Here is a 12,458-nt window from a genome sequence, read left to right as displayed (position 1 = left end):
AGTAACAAGTGATCACTGCTGCTTTTCCTTGTCAGAGTCAACAATACACTTTGTTCTGCAGCGTTGGGATAAGTGTTGGAGTAGAAATTGCCGAGGAGACGTCGCTGAGGGGCGAGCTTTCCTGCGCAGGTATGAATTTGGACGTATTTCAGCATGATCGAGTGGAAAAATTCAAAAACATTTAATTCAAGAAAACCCCAAAAAGAAATATGGCGAAATGTCCTCAGTGCTAGAAGAGTTGTTCTGGTATCTGCCGGTGTATAGTTCTTGCCAATTGAGGACGTAGTTGACTGTTTTATCAGCGCTTATAAATTGGCTATTTTCAAGACGATCATTTGTGGGGTCGGGAGGTGGGGGGGGGGGGTGGTGATGGCGTATGCTGGCGTAGCTAAAACTCTTTTCAGGCGAGGCAATGTTGGCTTTATGGAGTGTGGTTCGTAGCTTGTTCCTGTACGCCTTGGTGTGACTCGTTTGTCGACCCATAAATACTGTGATTGTCGGCCATTTTCAGGGGCATGCAAGTTTCAAGGTTCGCTTCAGAGACGTTTTCAAGGGCTTTGAACGGTCAATCTACACCCCAAAGGGAACCTACTGCAGATTTTGAGCGAAATAGGAAAGATGGACTTGCACATATACTTTGGTATTCTCAGACATGCTCTCTAAACATATTTGAGGCACAAATTATGCAATAGAGTCCGCCAACTAACAGTTAAACCAGGTTTTGAACAGTCAGACGTGCACAAGGTAGCACCAGACTGACAAGGAGTACTGAGACATTACATGGCAAGGAAGTGAGCTTGAGCACTGATCGATAGCGCTAACCAAGGGCATTCCCACTTGCAAGGTTCATAGATATTGGTGATAATTCCAAAGCAAAGAGTGGACGGTCTCAAGCCGAACACAGGCTTCATTCCAAGGCACAGTGGAACGCTGGCTTGGTACACGATAAAGGGACGGTACAACCATTGGACAATACGGTCTAAGCACAATTCAACAACGAAAAGCAACAACCACCCACCTTGGAAGGCTCAATTTTATCAAGGATAAGAAATGAAAGGGAAGCTTCGCGAGGACGAATTGTAACAAACTGATATACCACAGTACTGTACTTGGGCAATGACTCTGAAGCACGATGGACAAACTAACTACCGTAATTCCGCGCATATAAGCCCATGGGCTTATGTATGAAACAATGCAGTTTGGGGATAAAATATCCAGTAAAACATGTTCGTTTTTTAGCCCATGGGCCAATATTCGAATTTTGAAGGTTCACGAAAAAGTACAAGTCCGTGCTCAGGGTCAGACTCTACTGGTAAACTGCACTGACCTGCTGTACCATGGTAGGAAGAGTCCTTTTTGTGAAAAATTCTACTTGACACGAGAGTCGCATTTGTGTCTGTTTATTAGCCCATGGGCTTATAAACGGAGGCGGGCTTATATCCGGATATAGGCCCATGGACTTACATGCGCGGAATTACGGTACAGTAACATGTATAGTATCACACGACGATCATTTCCCCATATAGATCATCATGGCTCTTGAGGTGTGCAATAACTGCTCAGAAGGTGAGCCAAGGATATTCTGACGGAAACAAGGAAAAGGTAGCACAAACCTGACAAGGAGTGCTGAGACATTACACGGCAAGGAAGTGAGCTTGAGCACTGCTCGATAGCGCTAACCAAACAGCCTTTCAACTTGGATGGTTCATGGAGATTAGTGATAATTCCAAAGATTCCCTTTCATTTGTTATCCTTCATAAAACTGAGCCTCCCAAGTTGGGTGGTTGTTGCTTTGCGTTATCGATTTGTGGTAAGACCGTATTGTCCAATGGTCGCACCGTCCCTTTATCGTATTCCACTGTGCCTTGGAAATGTAACATGTGGTCGGCTTGATGGCGCTTACCTTCCACTCTTTGGAATTATAACTAATATCCATGAACCTTCCAAGTTGGAAGGCTGTTGTTGATTAGCGTTATCGAGCAGTGCTCAAACTGACTTCCTTGCCGTGGGATGTCTCAGTACTCCCTGTCAGTCTGGTGCTACCTTGCGCATGTCTGATGTTTCAAAACCTGGTGTATTTGGTGGAATCTAACGCATAACTTGTGCCCCACCGTTTTCTTTGTTTCCATTTTAACATATTTCTTTTCTTGTATATTTGGACAAAAGCAGCAGACAGCTATGTCGTTTGCAAAGCCTGGGCAAAATGGAAAGCTAAGGAGGGGATAAAGTGGCTAAGCTAGGAAGGAGAAAAGAAATGAAATACCATCTTCTCCAGTTGACTTGAACCTCCAGCGGATTTGCTCCGTTTTAACTTCTGAAATTGTTGCCGGACTACGCTAGTCAAAGGGTCGCCAAGATCCGCAGCGAAAAAGATACGGGGACAGTCGAGTTAGGATTTTCAGGATGACTAGCAATGAAGGTGAGCAAGATACGGCCTCTGTTTTTTTGTTTGAAGTTTTATTTTACATCGCAAACCAAACGGGCATTGATGCCCAATATTATGATGGCGATAGAATAAAAAATGTGGCTCGATAAAGCTGCACTTGAGAAAACGATAAAACAGTCAATAGGAAGTATTTGTACCGGTAATTACAAGTCAAGTTCGAACGAATTAACAATCAGAGAGAAATTGGAAGATGAGGACCTATGCCAGAGGGAGGTACTATTCGGCCATATTAACCGTAGAAAAACACTTTCAGTTCAAGGCTGGTGACTCCAGCCAACCCAAGAATTACCCACCAGTCTCCCTATTGCTGAAAGTGTCGAAAGCGCTTGAGCGTATTGTTCATAAGAAGCTTCTGCAGTACCTCAACATGAATAATGTCTTGCCTGCTCGTCAGTATGGTAACCGACACCAGCATCCCCTACGTACCAACTCACGCAAAAGAAAAACAGATTACACAAGCGCTGGCTAGGAGACAGAGGAAATGACATCCTACTCTCCCAGTATAAAACAGCCCGGTCTCAGGCATCCAACGCAATCCGCAGGAAAAGAAACGCTTTTTTCACCAGACAATGTGAGCAGCACTCTCATGATCCAAGGAGAATGTGGTCAACCTTGAACGCGGTAACCGGCCGCTCCAAGGCAAGGCAGGACCCAGTGTGCGACGTTTCTGCGGTGAGCTGCTTCTTCCATAGTATTGTCACTGATCCAAGTCGTCCGGACACCCTACAGATACCCCATGGTCCCTGCACCCGCGCCTCACTATCAGCTTTCACGCCAACGGCCTGTCCCGCAGTACAGCGATTACTCGCCACAATCGATCCTGACAAGGCCACGGGTAATGACGAGATCCCTGGCCGTCTGCTGCGAGTCTGCAGTGATATTGTTGCCCCGCACTTATGCGACCTCTTCAATGCCTCCTTGTATTCCGGTCGCCTACCGAAGCCGTTCAAACACGCCCTGGTAAAGCCGCTTTACAAAGCAGGGGACCCAACAGTCGCCACTAACTACAGACCCGTGTCATTATTACCAATTGTTGCGAAGCTGCTAGAAAAGGTAGTACAACGCCAGCTTACAAGGATTTGCATACCGTACAAACCACTGCACTGAAGACGCTTTGGTACTCCTAACGGAGAATATTCTCCATGCAAAGGACGCGCGACTAGCCAGTGGTGTGTGTTTGCTGGACATGTCGAAGGCTTTCGACAAAGTCAAGCATGACATTCTTGTACGCGATCTTTTCGAAGTTGGCCTTCACGGCACTGCACTCCAATGGTTTGCAGACTACCCCGAAGAACGCACCCAACAAGTGCAAATCGCTGGATCCATTGGTGCTCATGTGGCGTCCCGCAGGTTTCCGTTCTCGGACCCGTGCTTTTCAACATCTACACCAGGCATGTGCCCACCATTGCCAGTCCGTCCCTCTCGGTGCAGTTTGCTGACGATATTGCTCTTACGTTCAGCCACCCTGATTGCCATGAAGGATCGCGAGTTCTCACAACGTCTACAACCGAGACTGCTAACCACCTCCAGGAACGGAATCTAATCCTTAGCACTAGCAAAAGCCATGTCCTGCAAATTTCCGGCCAAGTCATTACTACTGTCAAATGCCGTGGAAACCCGCTACCAGCAGTTCCCCATGCGAAGTACCTGGGCATCACGCTAGACGAGCACGTTCGATTTGACGAACACGTTAACAATGCTGTGAAGAAGGCCTCGCAGAAGGTGGGAGCACTCTGGAGAGCCCGCCGTTGCCTTACAAGAAAGTCCAGAGAGCAGTACGTGAAATCCGTTGTGATGCCAGATTTGCTCTACGGGTCCGTGGCGTTCTCTGGGTGCCTTCGACAAGACCAGCGGTCCCGCCTTCAGGTCCAGCAAAACCGTGCGACGCGCGCCGTATTCGGCCTGCCACCTCGCGCAAGCACCCAACCTCTGCTTGCTCGTCTGCAGCTGTATGGCATCGAAGAGCTCCACAAGCAAAAGACCCTTACTATGATCTGGCGTTGCTCAAATGGTCTGGCAAGCAATACACTGCAAGCCCTTCTGGAGCGTCCCAGTACTCGACCAACGCGCGCGCAACGCAGCTTGGGCCTTCTAGTGCCCAAATCTGCCTCCAAAGCCGGCCACGACCGTCCAACCGCTCGCGGGTCCATTTTATGGAACACCCTGCCATCCGACGTGCGTGGTATTACCCAGTTCCACCAGTTCAAACAAGCCTGCCTCCCGTTCTTTCTTGCTAGCAGTAGCACCCACTACCGAACACTACAGGAACCTTTGAATGTTTGCGGTACTCCACAGTACCAGTCATGTGATTTTTACCGCCTTCCCGGTGTTGTATTCTAACGTTAATGTTATTTATTGACTGAGCGTTCTTTGCTTTGTACTAAACCCTGCTATCATGTTAGGTTATTTCCTACAATATTTTACTGTTTCCATTCGCTTCCATGTAATTGGGCGACACCGCCCGTTTGGTTATGCGAATTCAAATATAAATGTACCTACCTACATACATTCCACAGCAGATGCCTTAGCGGTAGCTGTAGAGAATGTCGATGAGGCACAAGCCACTGGGCAGCACACCGGAGTGGCATTTGTCGACATGTCAAAGCCTTCAACCAGGTAAAGCACAGCATTATGGTTGAGGACCTCTTCGAACTGGATCTCACTAGCACCGCTTTGCAATGGTTCTCAGACTACTTGATGTATCACCGGCATTACGTGGAGATAGGGCAAACCAGAACCACAACATATGACAGCCAGTCAGGGGTTCCTCAAGGGTCAGTTCTCGGACCTATCCTCTTCGTATGTGAGGGATATTGCCCGCGATCTTGCCCCTCATGATGTCATCACCATTCGGTTTGCTGATAACATCTCGTTGCGTGCGAACAGTTCACAGCCAGAAGTTATCTCCCAGCGCCCCACTGCACGTGAAGAAACGTGGACTGATCCTTCACGAGACCAAGACACAGATACTTGCCACACCACACCATAGAGCAACAACCCTCCACATCAATGTTATAAGCAATTCACAAATCCTACCAGTAGTCATATCTGCCAAAACCTTGACCTGCATTCTGACTCGGACGTGAGTTGGACCACAATGGTGGACCATGTCGCTCGTTGCGTTGCCTGAACAATTGCTGTCCTGCGACGAATGTCCAGACCTTACAACAACAGACCTGCAGGACTCTGCGCTGGTCGTCTATCCTTTCCGCGGCAAAGCAAAGGCGAGCAACATTCTGCTGAAGCGAGCGCGGAGCTGAAGCTGGATTGCTGACTGTCGTACATGCTGTTCACTCCACAACACCGGTGCATAATGATGTACAAAACGTCGTGTGTGTTCAACTCAAATTCGTATTCCGTCAACGTCAGTGTCAGCAAGTACACCTTTTTATTACCTTTTGTTCCCAAAATACCTTTGGGACAATATGTTCGTGCTTTTGTATAGGACTCGTACTTTACACTGGTGACAGGTATTTACGTATGTACAAGTATGGGGAAATTTTGATGTTGTAGCGTTGCTCTCTCGTATTTTCAGTAGAACCAGTAACTGAGTACAATTTTTTAAAAAGTTTCCTTGCATTCCTTACATTGTCGACAGATATGCTGTGTACCGGTTTTGTGGCACACTGACTTTCCCCTTTTGTCTTCTCCATTCTTGTACAGCCATGCATAGCTGGGTTCTCTTCATGTTATTGTGATAAATTTCATATTAGAGGTTGGCCGCCTTGCTACTTTCTCTCCCCTCTCCTCTCACCCACGTCATTCTACTTAGGCGAAGCTGTGGACGCAGCATACTGCTGCTATACTTCAACGCGGGAATGCATGTAATAATATTAAACACGATTGGGTACTGGTCGGTGCTGTGTAGGTTGGTGTGTATGTACTAGCTGCTCCAAACCAAAGCAGCGGAGCTAGCGGTGAAGCGCACCCCAGTGGCGCAGGTCGAGTTTGTTGCGCACCACTGCTAGTTCTTGCAATTGAAGTCCCCAGCAAAGATGACTTGGTAGAACAATGTTGGGATAGAGATCAGTGCACAAACGAGCATGTCGCAGTAGTGAGCGATGTCAGCGCCTTTCACTGAAGGGGGGGGGGGGATATGTGCTGCACACGATGATAGGTGTGACCGAAACAAGGAGGGGTTTTAGCTCGAACCTCAAGACTTCACAGCTGGGGCACTAAAGATCCAGGCGAAGGTGGACATTCTTTATACGATTTTGCCGCACAAGGGTCGCAACACTACCATAGCCACGAGTTGCAGTGTCAGATTTATTACTACTTGGCAGATAATGGCGGTCGATCTCAACACAACATCCTCATTCTAGACATAGTCACGTCAATGCTCGCGTTAAACCAGGTTGCAGTCAAGCAGATGATGTATGTGGAGGCTAGTAACCACGGACAGCTCTGGAAATCCTTTTATTCCCGTAGCTATGCAGAAGACGTTACTTCAGTAACGTCTGGCGCTAGCCAGGGTCCACACAGCTTTAATTTGGTGTTTGTTTGTGTGTTTGTTTGTTTGTGTCACGCCTGGCGCTATCCGTATCTGACGGCAAAAAAGCATAGGATGTTATAAATTTTTCAATTCTCCTTTTTTCAGGCATATCCTGGGATTCGAACCCGCACTATCGCCCTACATGCATTCCCCGATACACTTCGCATTCATACCCATTCTTCCAAGTTGCGTTACGTTATTATCTTGCGTTTGAAAGCCCTATTTGAATATTGCGGGAAGCTGTATGTGGCCAGCTGTGTTTGATGGTACGGTACGGTACGGGAGACGGTGTCGTATTACCCTCGATCGTACCTGTCCCGTCCCTATCCCCTACCGTACCGTGCCATCAAAGACGGCTGGCCACAATGCATATAACTCAAATAGGGCTTTCAAATGTAAGATCACAATGTGAAACAACTTGGAAGAATTAGTATGTATGCGAAGTGCATCGGGGGATGAATGCAGGGCGCGCGATAGTGCGGGTTCGAATCCCAGGTTATGTCTAAAAAAAAGGAATTTTTTAAAGAATTTATAACATCCCTATGCTTTTTTTTGTCTAGGTCATCAAGGCAAAAAAGCATAGCGTAGGGCTCTGAGCTTCCAAGCTCTCTCGTTACAGAGCGACAGGCTGTGAAGTGAAATTTATTCAATACACAAGTAGGTACAGTGTATTTGTGTAAGACGTATCGCAGAATATATGAATTTTAAATCGTAGTTCAAGAACAGAAAACAGCAGCATAGATTATAATTGTAAAAATGAGAAGAAATACATGAGAACGAGTTATGCAGCAACTATCCACGGCTGACATAATTGTGTTAGTATTTGAATCAGTCTATCAGGTGGAATAACAGTGGATTTGTAAACTGACAACCGCTATATTCAATATTCAGTTGCTCTTCACATTCTGCGCATGCGCTGCATTAAACATTCTTTTGTTGTTTATCAAGTGGAGTTATTAATTTATTTATTTCTGCACCTCGTGGCATGTCAAGACAGCCAATTGAATTGAGGAGAGGGTGAGACCGACCACGGAAGAAGAGAAAAAAGAAAATGAATAGTACGTACACAAAGTGGGAAGGGATTAGCAACTTACCAAGCAATGGGATGCTCAGCGAGCTACGCAGCGGAAGTGGTTACTGTGATTTTGTTTACTGGGAGATACTGAAGTGCTGTCGGACGAGGGTACGGAATTTGAGCATATCTTGAGTTTGTCTCTAACACTGGGAGGCAGTTGGAGCCACGTGGAGTAGGAGGGAAAGAAAGGGGAATTTACGAATAGGGTAGACCTAGCTAGGGGGAGACGAACGCAGCTTCGGGTGGCGCCACCTGAATTGAACCAATTTAGGGACTGTAATGAGCAGGGTGCTGGTTAAGAAAAAATGAATGTGCCAGGGTGCACTTGGAAGCATCAAGGTAATGTTGCAGAGTGGTAGTGGATGCAGCAGCATACAAGTCTAGATTTGAGATAATTATAGCGATCAGTACGAAATATGATGCGCAGTATACGGCGATGGAGAACTTCTAATTTACCTATGTGGGTTTTGTTAATGGTGGACCAGGCAGAGAAGAGGGGAAGAATGTATGGTTTTTTAAATGAATCCGGCAATTTTGGGGCAAATGGGACAAGTGACTTGACATTATGCCGACAGATCGGCATACTTTGGACGACACATGATCAGCATGGTGAGACCAGGAGAGGGCGGAATCGATGACAATACCAAGGTGTTTATGGTGGGGCGCTACAGAGATAGGGTGACTGGGATCATCCGGAAAGTGGAAGATGGGCACTGGATCTGTGGGAGGGGAAAAAGGAGGAGCTCGGTTTTGGTCACATTTGGCCTAAGGTACCAAGTGCTCATCCAGTGAACAATGTCGTTGATACAGGTCTAACCTTTGGGGTACAGGGTGGCGTGAGATGAGGAGGAAGCAAGGACAGTGGTATCATCCTCAAACAAAGAAATATTGGGAATTGCATAGGGGAGGTCATTAACGTATGTGAGGAAGAGCAGGGGACCTGAAATGGAGCCCTGGGGCACTCCGGATGTCACAGACTCGGGGTCAGATAAGGTTCCATTTACTGTGACGCACTGATTTCGGTCCAAGAGGTAGCTAGTTATCCAGGCGAGTAGGGAGCCGGAGACACCATGGGCACGAAGTTTGGCGATCAGGCCCTTGTGCCACACGGTGTCGAAGGCCTTGGAGAGGTCGAAGAAACAGATGCAGGAGACCTGCGGCTGGTCTTTTAGGGAGCAGAGGTCTTGGATTATGCGGGGGGGGGGGGGGATAATACATGTACTGTATCAGGGTGATGATAGAGATCGTCGTTCACCCTGCATTCGGCTTTTTTATTTGTTTTCATTTCACCGTCCAACGGCAGACGCCAATGCAAAGGAGGGGGCGTTAGCCAACCATGGCAAGAGAAGGAAAAGGAAAGAAAAAAGGAAAGAAGAAAAGAACGCATCAGCGGGGTGAAATTTATCACTATGTTGACCATGGTGAATAGTAGCGAGATAGGCTAGCAGTAGAGGCGATTGAGCTTACAACTTGGCATGCCATTTAACATGGTCTTTGAACTGTCTAATATTGGATATTGTCTTCATTTCCATGGGCATGTTGAGCCAATACGAATACGCAGAAAAGATGGGGGATTTCCATGGAGCTATGAAGCCGAGACCTCTGGTCGGCGGAGCTTAATGGGCCCCACCACCACACTCCATCGTTCACCCCAGTGTCTGGAGATAGGTGGATTTTGTAGAAAAAAAATTTGGTAAACATAGTTGACAAAGCTCTGGGAAATGCTGTGCCATTGTGATTGTCCCGTGCAAAAGTAAACCAATTATACTTGCTGAGATGTTCCGGGACAATGTTCAGTCTAATACGATGGAACAGAACGCATGACTGTCTCTGCGACAGAATAGATATGGGGCTGGTGGAGGCAAAACCATATAGATCAGTAGAGTGGAAAAGACAGGGTGCACCAAAAATATTTTTCAACACACGTTTATGATGTATTTCCAGTACCCGTACAGCAGATTTACGAAGCAGGGAATGCCAAGCAGTGGCGCCGTACAGAAAGATCGGAAGAAGGTAGCATTTATAACTTATTGTGGTTATATTCCCACTTCATAAACGCTAGGGTTTATAGGGTTTATCGGGTGTTAGCGGCCGTCGTGAGTTCCCTTCTTGAACGGACACGATAATTTTTATTTTCTAATTTTTTTATTCCCACTTCATAACTACGATGGTGGGCAGCTGACACTATCTCAATGCAAACGAAAAATGGGGTTTCAAACATCGAAACGTTGACACGCAAATCTATAATGGATCGCATGGACCTTAGAAACCGTTCTAAGCCGGTCATGTATGGGTACATACCATAGCCGAACGGTGAAGAAGGACATGACTTTCCAGGTGTTCCTGAGGGTGGTGATATGGCAAGCACCCTCGCTATGATCACAACAAAGGCGATCGTAGAATTCCTAATTGCGCTACACATCCCTGTCATGACTCAGTTCAGCACAATCCAATAGGGAATCGAGAGATAAGTGAATTGACATCAAAGTGATAAAAACCGGGTAGATGCAAAGCAAAGTATAAATGTCTGTGGCCGTAGAGTGTTTCGTAAAGAGAGCCAATCAGGATGGCCAGAACTTAGATATCGCTCAGTGTTACATGGGGTCTGATCTGAACAGCAAGGGAAACAGTATTATGGTTAAATTTGACACATGCATCAAGTGTTCTAGTGTATACATAGCCGCCCAGTAGACAGTACCGTGCTTTGCAGGACACAGACACACCAGGCTCAAGAGTCAGATAAGCGGATGTTTGCACAGGCAATTGAGCGGCTACAGAACATTCTAATTCCATTTTTGTCCTGGCAAGATGTGCATCTGGTTAGCAGACAGGTCTCTGGTATCAACAAGAGTACATAGCCTCCAGAGTGTGCAACGCCGATCCTGCTCTGCATAGGGTCTTGGGCGAGCGGAATAGGATCTTCTGATGTCATTCGTACACTCCACACCAGCGCAAGGCCGTTTCGAGGCAGGGCACCATTGTTTTTGATCCAAGAGTACCCGCGACTCCCCATGTTCCCCTCAGATGTGTACGGTATTATGACGCAAAGATCCGATTCCGCTCGACCAACACCCTATGCAGAGTTGGATCAGGCGTTGCACAATCTGGGGGGCTATGTACTCTTGGTATCAACGGTTACTTAGCAGAGTTGGCTCCGAATATGAAGTCAGCAGCAGTAAAATATAAGTTAATAGCTATCGATCTGTTATCATGGCTAGACTTTGTATATTAAAATTAATTTCGAATTCTGATGTGTAAAGTACAATCAAACCACCCTAGCGCCCTTTCACTGGGCTTGAGGCATTATATATTTGGTGTTGTACGCCAAATTTGACGTGAAATTGTATGTCAGGTCTGAAAGAACGCAGCTTTACCTCTCTATTACCTGATTCTCTGCATGAACTTGTGAGGAGGTTCATGAAATTCTAGCCGTTCTCTAGGATTAACGCATGTTGGAAGCAGTGACGAGGGCAGTCTCTAGAAAAGTCAGGGGCGACTGCGGAGAGATGAACACACTACAATTCTTAGCTTAGACTCAAGTAGCGTTTTTTGCAGAAGGTTGACAAGGTGCCAACCGCTTTTGTTGGGGAACAGGCTTCCATCATATTCAATTGAAAACAAGCATTTCTGAGAAACTAGAAAAGGGTGAATAGCCTCCCTGTTCCATTTCATTAGATTCCATTTCCGATCACAACAGCAATGCATTCCGTGCACAACTCACGAACAAATTCGGAAATGGTGTGTAGCTCGAAAAGGACAAAAGAAACGATTTATGTTTGATTTATGTTTGGGACCTAAACCAAGAACTGTTACAATGTTTCCAACGGATCTAAGAACAAACCACCACCATGCGAACATCACCTCACTCAACCATGCGTAAACTGCCCTGTGACAAAATTCTTCCCTTTCTCTCTCGCCCTCTGTCGTTCACAGGTATCAAAGGAGGCGAAACCGCCTATTTGTTATGCGACGTAAAATATACTTCAAAGACAACAACAACGCAGAATGACGGAATTTAAAGTTGATAGATCATCAAAATCAGCTTCAAAATCTTGAAGACCAGGTTGACTGATACCTTGGATACAATTGCACAACATACAAAACAGTAACCGAAATTCTGTTTGAAACCCACAATATCCCGATGGATTGGGTTATTTGAAGGACGATAGCAACCACATAATTATAACCCTGATCAACGACTAAATCATGGAAAGATACACCGAGTCCTGTGGAGTGCACCGTCACGCGCAAGAGATATTATTGTGTGTGCTGTATTTCGGTAGCTTACCAGGTGCATCTGCCGCTAGGGTTTATCGGGTGTTAGCGGCCGTCGTGAGTTTCCTTCGGGAACGGATGCGATAATTTACTCTTTATAACTCTTTACCAGGCGCCTTTGGAATCCAGATATCATTAGCGTAATGGCAGTGCCGCCAAGCTCCTCGGGT

This window comes from Sycon ciliatum, chromosome 10 (genome assembly GCF_964019385.1).
Source record: "Sycon ciliatum chromosome 10, ocSycCili1.1, whole genome shotgun sequence".
Taxonomy (NCBI): Eukaryota; Metazoa; Porifera; class Calcarea; order Leucosolenida; family Sycettidae; genus Sycon; species Sycon ciliatum.
The sequence above is the reverse complement of the archived record's forward strand: the minus strand, read 5'-3'. Positions refer to the sequence as shown.